Here is an 8974-nt window from a genome sequence, read left to right on the forward strand (position 1 = left end):
TACACGGAAGTTTATAAGTAGGACTCTCCCTGCTGCACGTGCTGACTTAGCACTTTCGGTAGCATCAGTCTGGCAAAGGGAGGCAGGGCAAGGACAGAGCAGGTGGAGGGATCAGAGAAACCCACACTGCTGTGCCCCGAGTTCAAAAGTATGAGCACCACTGGGGGTAGGTGGGAAGCGGTTAGACAGCGAAGGCGAAAACTTTATTTTTACTTTCTATTTACGGCAAGTGAAAATGGGTTTTCTTTACCAGAGCGAAATGAAATTATACTAAAAATAAGTTTATGTTGGGGCGCCTGGGTGGCTCAGTGGGTTAAGCCGCTGCCTTCGGCTCGGGTCATGATCTCAGGGTCCTGGGATCGAGTCCCGCATTGGGCTCTCTGCTCCGCGGGGAGCCTTCTTCCCCCTCTCCCTCTGCCTGCCTCTCTGCCTAGTTGTGATCTCTTTCTGTCAAATAAATAAATAAAATCTTTTTTAATAAATAAATAAATAAATAAATTTATGTCACACTCCTCAAGATGGCTACTATGGGAAAAAAATATAAAACAAAACAGAAAGGAACAGTGTCGATCAGGAGATGGAGAAATTGGAACTCTTGTGCATGTCTTCAATGGTGCGGCCGCTGTGGAAAGCGGCATGGCCATAATGTCCAGCAATCCCACTTCTGAGTGTATACCCGAAAATACTGAAAGCAGAGATTCAAATGGTATCTGGACGCCAGTGTTCATAGCAGCATTATTGACGATAGCCAAAAGGTAGAACGACCTGCTCGGGTCATGATCTCAGGGTCCTGGGATCGAGCCTGGCATCAGGCTCTCTGCTCAGTGAGGAGCCTACTTTTCCCTCTCTCTCTGCCTGCCTCTCTGCTTGCTTGTGATCTCTGTCAAATAAATAAATAAATAATTTTTTTTTTAAAAAGGGAGGGAATTCTGACACCTGCTACAAAATGGCGGCACCTTGAGGACATTACACTCAGAGAAGTAAGGCAGTCCCCCAAACCAAGCATCCTAAGATTCCAATTAGGTCAGTTAGATCCCTATATGAGTGCAGCACCGCCCCCCCCCCAGTGGCGAGCTGGGACCCTCCACAGGCGCCTGGGGGGTTCCTGCCTCCCCAGGGATGCAGAGTGCAGGTAGGCAGGGCCCCTGATCCTGGATGGCCCCATCCCAGGGACCGCCTGGCCTACTACCCAAGCCTGGGGGGAGTGGAGTCTGCAGGAGAAGACCCAGGCCTCCCAACTGTCCCTGCTCATTCCGACCCCCCCGCCCCCTGCTCACACCCCACTGCCACCAACCCTGCCTCCGCCCCTGGACATCAACTCTGCCTGTGACCACCCATGGGACACAAACCTCAGTGCCTCAGACGAGTGATGATGCCTGCATGTGGAGGTGTGGCCCAGGTGAGTTTAGGAAGGCATCAATATGGGGGTGGGGTGAATTACAAAAGATCTGCTCTTGGTAACACCCTCATGCAGCTCAGGATGGGAGTTACTGGCTAACCCAAAAGCAGAACATTTCCTGGAAAGTCTAAATGAGTAAGTCCAGCGCCCTCACCCCTAGCCGCCTTTCCCCAGAGCCCCCAGCACGCTGGCAACCTGGCATACGTCCACCAGTCTGGAGACTGGAGTTTAACTCTATGCGGTGGACTCCTTCAACACGTCTTGTCCCTTCCCGTGGGCCACGTCTGGTTTCAGCCACATACACACCCCGTTTTGTTCAAGATCACACTGACCTCGAGCTGGTAGTATTCGACCTTCGGGGAGAATGAGGTTTCTTTCTGGTTGCAGTTTCCAGGTCTTCTCTGATGCTGTGCACACCGTGGTCTGAATATCTGCGCCCCGCTCCATTCAGATGTTGAAACCCACCCCCTAAGGGCATGGGATCAGGAGGTGGCACCTTTGGGAGATGATTAGGTCCTGAAGGTGGAGCCCTCATGAATGGGAGCAGTGCCCTTATGCAGGAGGCTCCAGAAGGATCTGTCACCTCCTCTATCATGGGTGGACACATTGAGAAGATGACTGTCTTTGAACCAGGCAGCGAGTCCTCACCAGACACCAGATCTGCTGGGGCTAGGACCCCAGACTTCCCAGCCTCCGGGCCTATGGGAAAGTAACGTGTGTTGTGAACAAGCCAGTGCATGTGTGTAGGTGCCTATCTGGTTCACTCTTACCAGCAGCCTGAAGTGTGCTCAATTACCAGCCCCGGATTAATGTTCTACCGATGGGGAGGTGGGAGCGGGTGTTTAAATGCTCCAGGTTCCTGTTCTCCTCCGTCAATTCCAGGACACCTCCCAGGGCTCCTAAAGAGACACTGGGGAGGGGGCTGGGGGATGACCTCAGTCATGCACGTTTACATTGGCTCTCTCTCTTTCCATGTCACTCTCTCAGTGACTCAGTCACTCTCTCACTCCAAACTCTCGAGACCACCTCCTAAATAAACTGCCTGCTCTCAAATCCTTTTCTCAGCTTCCACTTTTCAGGAAATCTTCATTTAGATGTCTTCCATTTGGAGATGCCATAAGGAAACATCTGTGTGTTGGTCCAGGCATTCTAGAACGAAGCCAGTGGACAGGCCTGACCCATGCCACAGCGCTTCCGGTCAGCATGTTCCTATCTCATGGCTAAATATGGCTCAGGACCCGCAAGTGGGACTAGAGTAAGGTGAGATGTCCAGGCTGCACAGTTTAAGGAGGCACGTACCCTCACGTGCTGACTGCCTTGCACGAGCCTGAGAAGGGAGTGCGTCCTTAAACTCTACACGCTCAGTGTCCTGATTGTCTCACCAGGACCGGGTTCTGGCCAAGACACTAGTAAAAAACATCGAAGATTAAAATAGACAAGGGGTGCCTGGGTGGCTCAGTTGGTTAAGCGTTTGCCTTCAGCTCAGGAACGGGCTCCGGGCTCAGCGGGGGTCTGCTTCTCCCTCTGCCCCTCCTCCCTCTCGTGCACGCTCTCACTCACTCACTCACTCTAATAAATAAATACAATCTTTTTCAAAAAAGGATTAAAGCAGACAAGAAAAAGAAACTCAAAAAGGAAATCATGCACGTGGCAGAAAACAACTTTTAAAAAATCCACACTATCCTCAGAGATGTAATTCATCGAGAAAGGGCATTTAAGGAACAAGAAAGGGCTCTTGCAAATTAAAAGTTTAGGATAGCTCTCAGAGAGTAGAACGAACAAAAAGGCAAAGAGTGGGAAAATAGGGTTGAAAGGAAAAAGGATGTTAGAGAGTTATTCCAGGAGACAAATATTAGACACTCGAGAAAGAGAGCAGGGGGGAGTAAAGGTGGAGAGGAGATTATTGAAAAAATAATACATGAAAATACCCAGAGCTGAAGGACATGAGCTTCCAGTTTGAAAGAATACAATGTGCCCAGCACCGTGAGTGAAAAGAGCCCAGATCAAGGCACTTCATGATGACAATTTCAAACACAAGGATAGAGAGAAGATTTAATCGCTTCCAGGAGGAAAAAAAAAAACAACGCATAGATTAGATGAAAAGGATCAGAACCGGCATCTAGAAGACAGAGAAGCAATGCCTTCAATATTAAAATTAACATCCAACTACAATTCCAAATCCAGCCAAACCAACGATTATGAGAATAGGAGTTTCAAACACACAAGGCCTCAAAAAATTAATTCTTTTTTTAAGAGTTAATTTATTTACTCTAGAAAAAGAGAGGAGGGGTAGGAGCAGAGGGAGAGGGACAAGCCGACTCCATGCTGAGGGAAGAGCCCAATGGCAGGCTCAATGTCAGGACCCTGAGATCACGACCTGAGCCAAAACCAAGAGTCCCACACTTAACCAACTCAGTCCCTCAGGCGCCCCCTAAAAAATTAATTCTTATGCATGCTTTCTCAGGAAGATGTATGCCACCAAAACGAAGAAGACCTCAGCTCCTGTAAATGGCAGACTAGGTATTCCAGACCAACACTCCTACTGGAGACATCAAAGAAGGGGGACAAAATAATCCTAGGGAGAAAGTGGTGAGCCAAGATCCGGGAGAGGCCAAGAACCCAGAGAGATGAGAACAGCTCTTCAGGTCACTTCGGCTCAGGGAGATTTTTCCAACCAGGAAGAAGCAGCTGAGAGATCACGTGCTTCGGGTGGCCTCCCAGGGACCGGGAACAAAAGTCAGAGTCCAGGGTCAGGCCAAAGTAAAGACTCTGGTAAACTGTCACCCGCCTTGGCCTGGTATCCTGAGAAGCTGTGCCCTAGCAGAAAAACCTCACACCCTGAAATCAGGTTAAGTTTACTTCAGATAGCTAGGAGCCCCAGGCACCAAGGGAAAACAAAGTCTTCTTTGGAGGACAACAGTACTTTGGCTTCAAATTATTTCCTTAAAATCTAATGTCCAACACAAAGACGCATAAAAATTAAAGACAACGCCAAGCAAGAACGAGTAGAAATCACAGCCAACAGAAATAAATGCAGAAGAGCTGCAAATACCAGAATTTGCGAGCATGATCGTAAAACAACGATCGCTTATTTTGCTCGAGAAGAAAATGCCGAGCTTTCCAAAGGTGGGGGGGAATCTGGACACTATAAAGTGAGACCTAGATTAAAAATGAAAGAAACCAAAGCATGAGAGTAAGCCAATTAAGACAGGGAGAGGGGAATCCATCAAACAGGGGACGCAGCACAGAAATACAAAGGGAATCCCCAAGTTCAGATGCCAGCAGGAGTTGGAAGCCCTCTGGGAGGTTGTTTTCCAAGAGGAAAGACAGGGTAACTGATTGGCTTATCGACTCACCTGAAAGCTGTTTACAAAGTGACTGCACCTTCTGAGAACACTTAGCCAAGGATTTGAAGAAAAGAGGGTTGGGGGGGGGGTGCGGGCAGAGGGGCAGAGGGTGCGGGTTCGGGACAGTCCGTTTTTATTTGTTTTTAAGTTTAATTTTCACGTAATGTCTTCTTTGGCCCATGGGTCATTTAGAAGTGCATCAATTTACTAATACTGGGGAATTTCCTCCCTTCTTTGGGGTTAATAAAATACCTCTTTGTGGGGTGCCTGGGTGGCTCAGTGGGTTAAGCCTCTGCCTTCAGCTCAGGTCATGATCTCAGGGTCCTGGGATGGAGCCCCGCATTGGGCTCTCTGCTCAGCGGGGAGCCTGCTTCCTCCTCTCTCTCTCTGCCTGCTTCTCTGCCTACTTGTAATTTCTTTGTCAAATAAATAAATAAAATCTTTTATAAAAACAACTCTTTGTGATACATGCTACGTCTTCTTAGCTGTACCTCTTTTTGCTATTTTCAGTGGTTGCTTTAGGTTAAAACTATGTGTCTTTCGTCTAGAGAGTCTCCTTAGAGTGACACTCCACGCCCAAAACATCAACTTCCCAACTCCCCTTCTCGCTTTATGTGTGACGCCACAGATCTACTAACCTTCCAACACAATAGTTAGTTCCATACGGCTGCCCTCCTATTCTCGGTGTCACTTTGTCGTTATCTTTTACTTCCACAACTATTGTAAACCCCAGTGTACAGTTTTTGCTATTTCTGTTAGAGAATCTTTTGCTCTTTAAGTCCTTCTGGAGCCATATCTCTATGGTCTGAAGGACACCTTTTCACAGTTTCTTTCCTTTATTTTTTTTAAGATATTTATTTATTTATTTGTCAGAGAGAGAGAGAGAGAGCAGAAGCAGGGGGAGTGGCAGGCAGAGGAAGAAGCAGTCTCCCTGCTGTGCAAGAAGCCCGATGTGGGACTCGATCCTGGGACTCTGGGATCATGAAGACAGACGCTCAACTGACTGAGCCACCCAGGCATCGCCCTTTAATGGTTTCTTGTAACAAAGGTTTGCTGGTGACACATTTTTTCGCTTTTGGTTTATCTGAAGCTCTGTCTCCCACTCATTTGCAAAAGATCGTTTTGGGTGGATGTAGGTCCTCTTGGGTCATGATCTCGGAGTGGTGGGATTGAGCACTTTGGCGGACTCTGCACTGAGCAGGGATTCTGCTTGAGATTTTCTTGCTCCCTCTCCCTCTGTCATCTCTCTCCCTAAAATAAATAAATAAATCTTAAAAAAAAGAGTTGCCATTTACTGACTACCTACCCCATGGTATTGGAGGGGGACCCCTCAGTGGCATGTGAGATTCAGAGAAGTTGAAAGGAAGTGAGGGTGAACATAGGAATACAAACACATTAGGAGACACATGTTGGTCTTCTCATGCAGTAGCCTGGAAATGTGCATGACACACACAGCTAAGCAACAACAACAACAAAAAAAGGTCATGGTCAGATATAAAATGTGATTACAATTAGGATAAAAAACACTGCACTTCTGATTGCATTTGGATGATTCACTTCCTTGTTTTCTGCATTTCTCACATTTTTAAAAATCAGCATTAAAAACTGTAAGAGGACAAATCGAGGATTTCTTCTGGATATAATCAGGATGATTGAAAAAGAATGATTGAAGGGGGGGCAAAATCAGAGTGCATACGCTTCCTTTTTAAAATTACTCCTTTTCTGTTTCAGCTGCAATAGAGCTAGTTTCATTTTTTCTGATGCTATACAATTAGATATATACACAAAAGCTCAAGAACCAAACAACCTGATTAAAAACTAGGCAAAGACTTGAATAGACAAGTCTCCAATGAAGATATACATTTAAATAGCCAACGGGCACGTGAAAAGATGTTCAGCATCACTAACCACGAGAGAAATGCAGATCAAAACTATGATGAGAGACCACTTCATACCCTTCGGGGTGGCCATTAACAAGAAAACAGGAGGCACTTTGGTTCAGTCCAAACAGCTTACAACTCTTGACCTCAGGGTTGTGAGTTTGAGCCCCACGTTGGTGACAGAGTTTACTTAAAAAAAAAAATTAAAATATTAAAAAACAAAGAAAGCAGACAATAACAAGTGTCAGCAAGGATGTAGAGAGAATGGCACCCTTGTGCTTTGCGGGTGGGCATGTGAAATGGTGTTGTCACTGCAGAAAACAGCCTTACTGGGAATGGATACAGAAGCATCAATTTTGGAAGATGGCAAAATTCTGGAGACAGATTGTGGTGGTGGTTGCTTAAAGCCACTGAACTGTATACTCAAAAATATTTTAAATGGCAAATTTTACATTATGTATATGTTAGCACAATAGAAGCACTAGAAACCTCCCCCCCACCGAGATATGCATATCGCATGTTGTTTTTTTCTTTTTCCTCCTTGCAGAAGTCCTACTAATTTTAGGATTGTTTTATTAGATTGCAAGTGTCTAGAGAATCCTATTTCAAATACGAAGTGTAGAGAATCATGTGTCCCCACCACGCAGCCTTCACAAATTTTACCATTTCCCATGCTTGCTTGAGATCTTTTATAAAAGTCTTTGAGCATGTTATATTTAGGACCTATATGACACATACCCATAAAATAAAAACGCATATTTGCGAACCCACAACACCCAACCTTAGCATTAGGCCCTTAAGGATACCTTTGAATCTACCTGTGTTCCCCCCAACTCATCTCACCTCTTCCTACCTGTGCCTCCTTCTCCCAAGAAACACCATCCTGACTTCTGGGTTTATTATTCCCTCGCTTAAATAACTTGTCACTTAGATATATAGCTCTATTCTGGCCACCTTTTGCCGCCTAAGAAAGTACCACAAAACTTAATGACTTAAAGCATCAACCATTTAATTACATCTCGTGATTTTATGGGTCAGGAATTCAGGCAGGGTTCAGCTAGATGATTCTTTTATTTCCTGTAGCCGATGGTCTGGTCTGGAAGGTTCCATGTGGGATAGAAGACTGAGTTCAGCTGAGATGGTCTACTGGAAGCTTCCAGAATTTCTCATATGGTAGCTCAGGACTTCCCATCACCCTTCTTCAGTGATACTAGCTCATGACCTATTTCCCCTGGCTCCTGTATTTTTGGGAAACAAGTCCCAGACATCGAGCCATTTTCATCTGTAAATAATTTAGTCTGTTGTTTCTAAAATATAGGACTCTTGTTTTGTTTTTGTTTTTTCTTTTCTTTTAAACAGATCCACAATCTATTATTCCACATTTTAAAAACCACAGTAATTCCTTGGTACCAATGTACATTTGAGCCAGGGTTCACATTTCCAGTTGTCTCATGTCATAAATGTGTATCTTCAAGTTCACTTGGGTTTTGATCTAAATGAGGTCCTGGCTGAGATTTCTTTCAGTCTCTTAATTTGCTTACGGTTTCCTCCCTCATGTTTTTCCTTGCAGTTTATCTGTTGAAGAAACCAGGTTGTTTGCCCAACTTGAATAGACAATTGATAGTATCTTGGACTCAGCGAAAACCAGGAATATTTTTGCTTTATCAAACTTCCCATTGTTCCTACATTCCCCATTTTTCACTTAACGAACACAATTCTCCACTTTCTTGGCACTTGCGAGCACAGGGGTCGGTTGCCTCCCTCACACCTAATCCCGGCCATGCCCTCTTAACCAGGTTCTGAGTTTGTGCTATGTGTCCTGAGGGGAAATGGACTCTAATCTTAGCTCTGGAAGTGGGCCTGATGGGCCAGAGGGCAATCCCACCCCCCGCCCCCCCTCGCCAGTGACTGGCGACGAAATGGACATCTGTGCCCGTTCTGGCTAGCGAGACACCGGGAGGGACTTCTCACCACTTCTCAAAGCAAGTTGACACAGAGGGCCGTTCTCGGAGAAGCTTGCTCCCCGATGGCAGCTGGCGCCCCTCACCTGACCACAGGAGGGTTGCCCTTAAGATGAAGCTGGTCCGCGGCAGCCACTGGGAGCCTGGCATCATCATGGAGCCAGAGCTGGGGTGGGGGGGGGGTTGTCACACCGAGCGGGCTGGAGCCACTCCTGGGCTTCCCAGTTCTGTAGCCAATGCCCTTTATCGTGTAAGCTGGTCTGAGCCAGGCAATCTGACAGGAAGCCTAGATCATCCTAACAGATACAGAAGCCCTTAAAATGGCCCTGATCTACGCTGCCGCCTTTCTCCCTTATCGCTCCTCTTGACAGCCTCTCTGCCAGGGCC

At 46.4% G+C, this 8974-nt stretch overlaps 1 long non-coding RNA gene across 2 annotated transcripts; it reads right to left on the reverse strand.

The window, feature by feature from the left end:
• Window positions 1-5528: 5528 nt before the first annotated feature.
• Window positions 5529-7568, reverse strand: LOC309856449. 2 transcript variants are annotated; one of them, XR_014307211.1, is made up of 3 exons: window positions 7480-7568; window positions 6655-6815; window positions 5529-5997 (listed from the first exon to the last, which is right to left on the reverse strand). It is a non-coding gene; the product is annotated as an uncharacterized lncRNA (long non-coding RNA). The 2 variants fall into 2 exon arrangements; XR_014307212.1 differs by having other exon boundaries at window positions 5532-5997; window positions 6702-6815.
• Between the last annotated feature and the right edge of the window lie 1406 nt (window positions 7569-8974).

Source organism: Mustela nivalis, assembly GCF_964662115.1.
Source record: "Mustela nivalis genome assembly, chromosome: X".
Classification (NCBI taxonomy): domain Eukaryota; kingdom Metazoa; phylum Chordata; class Mammalia; order Carnivora; family Mustelidae; genus Mustela; species Mustela nivalis.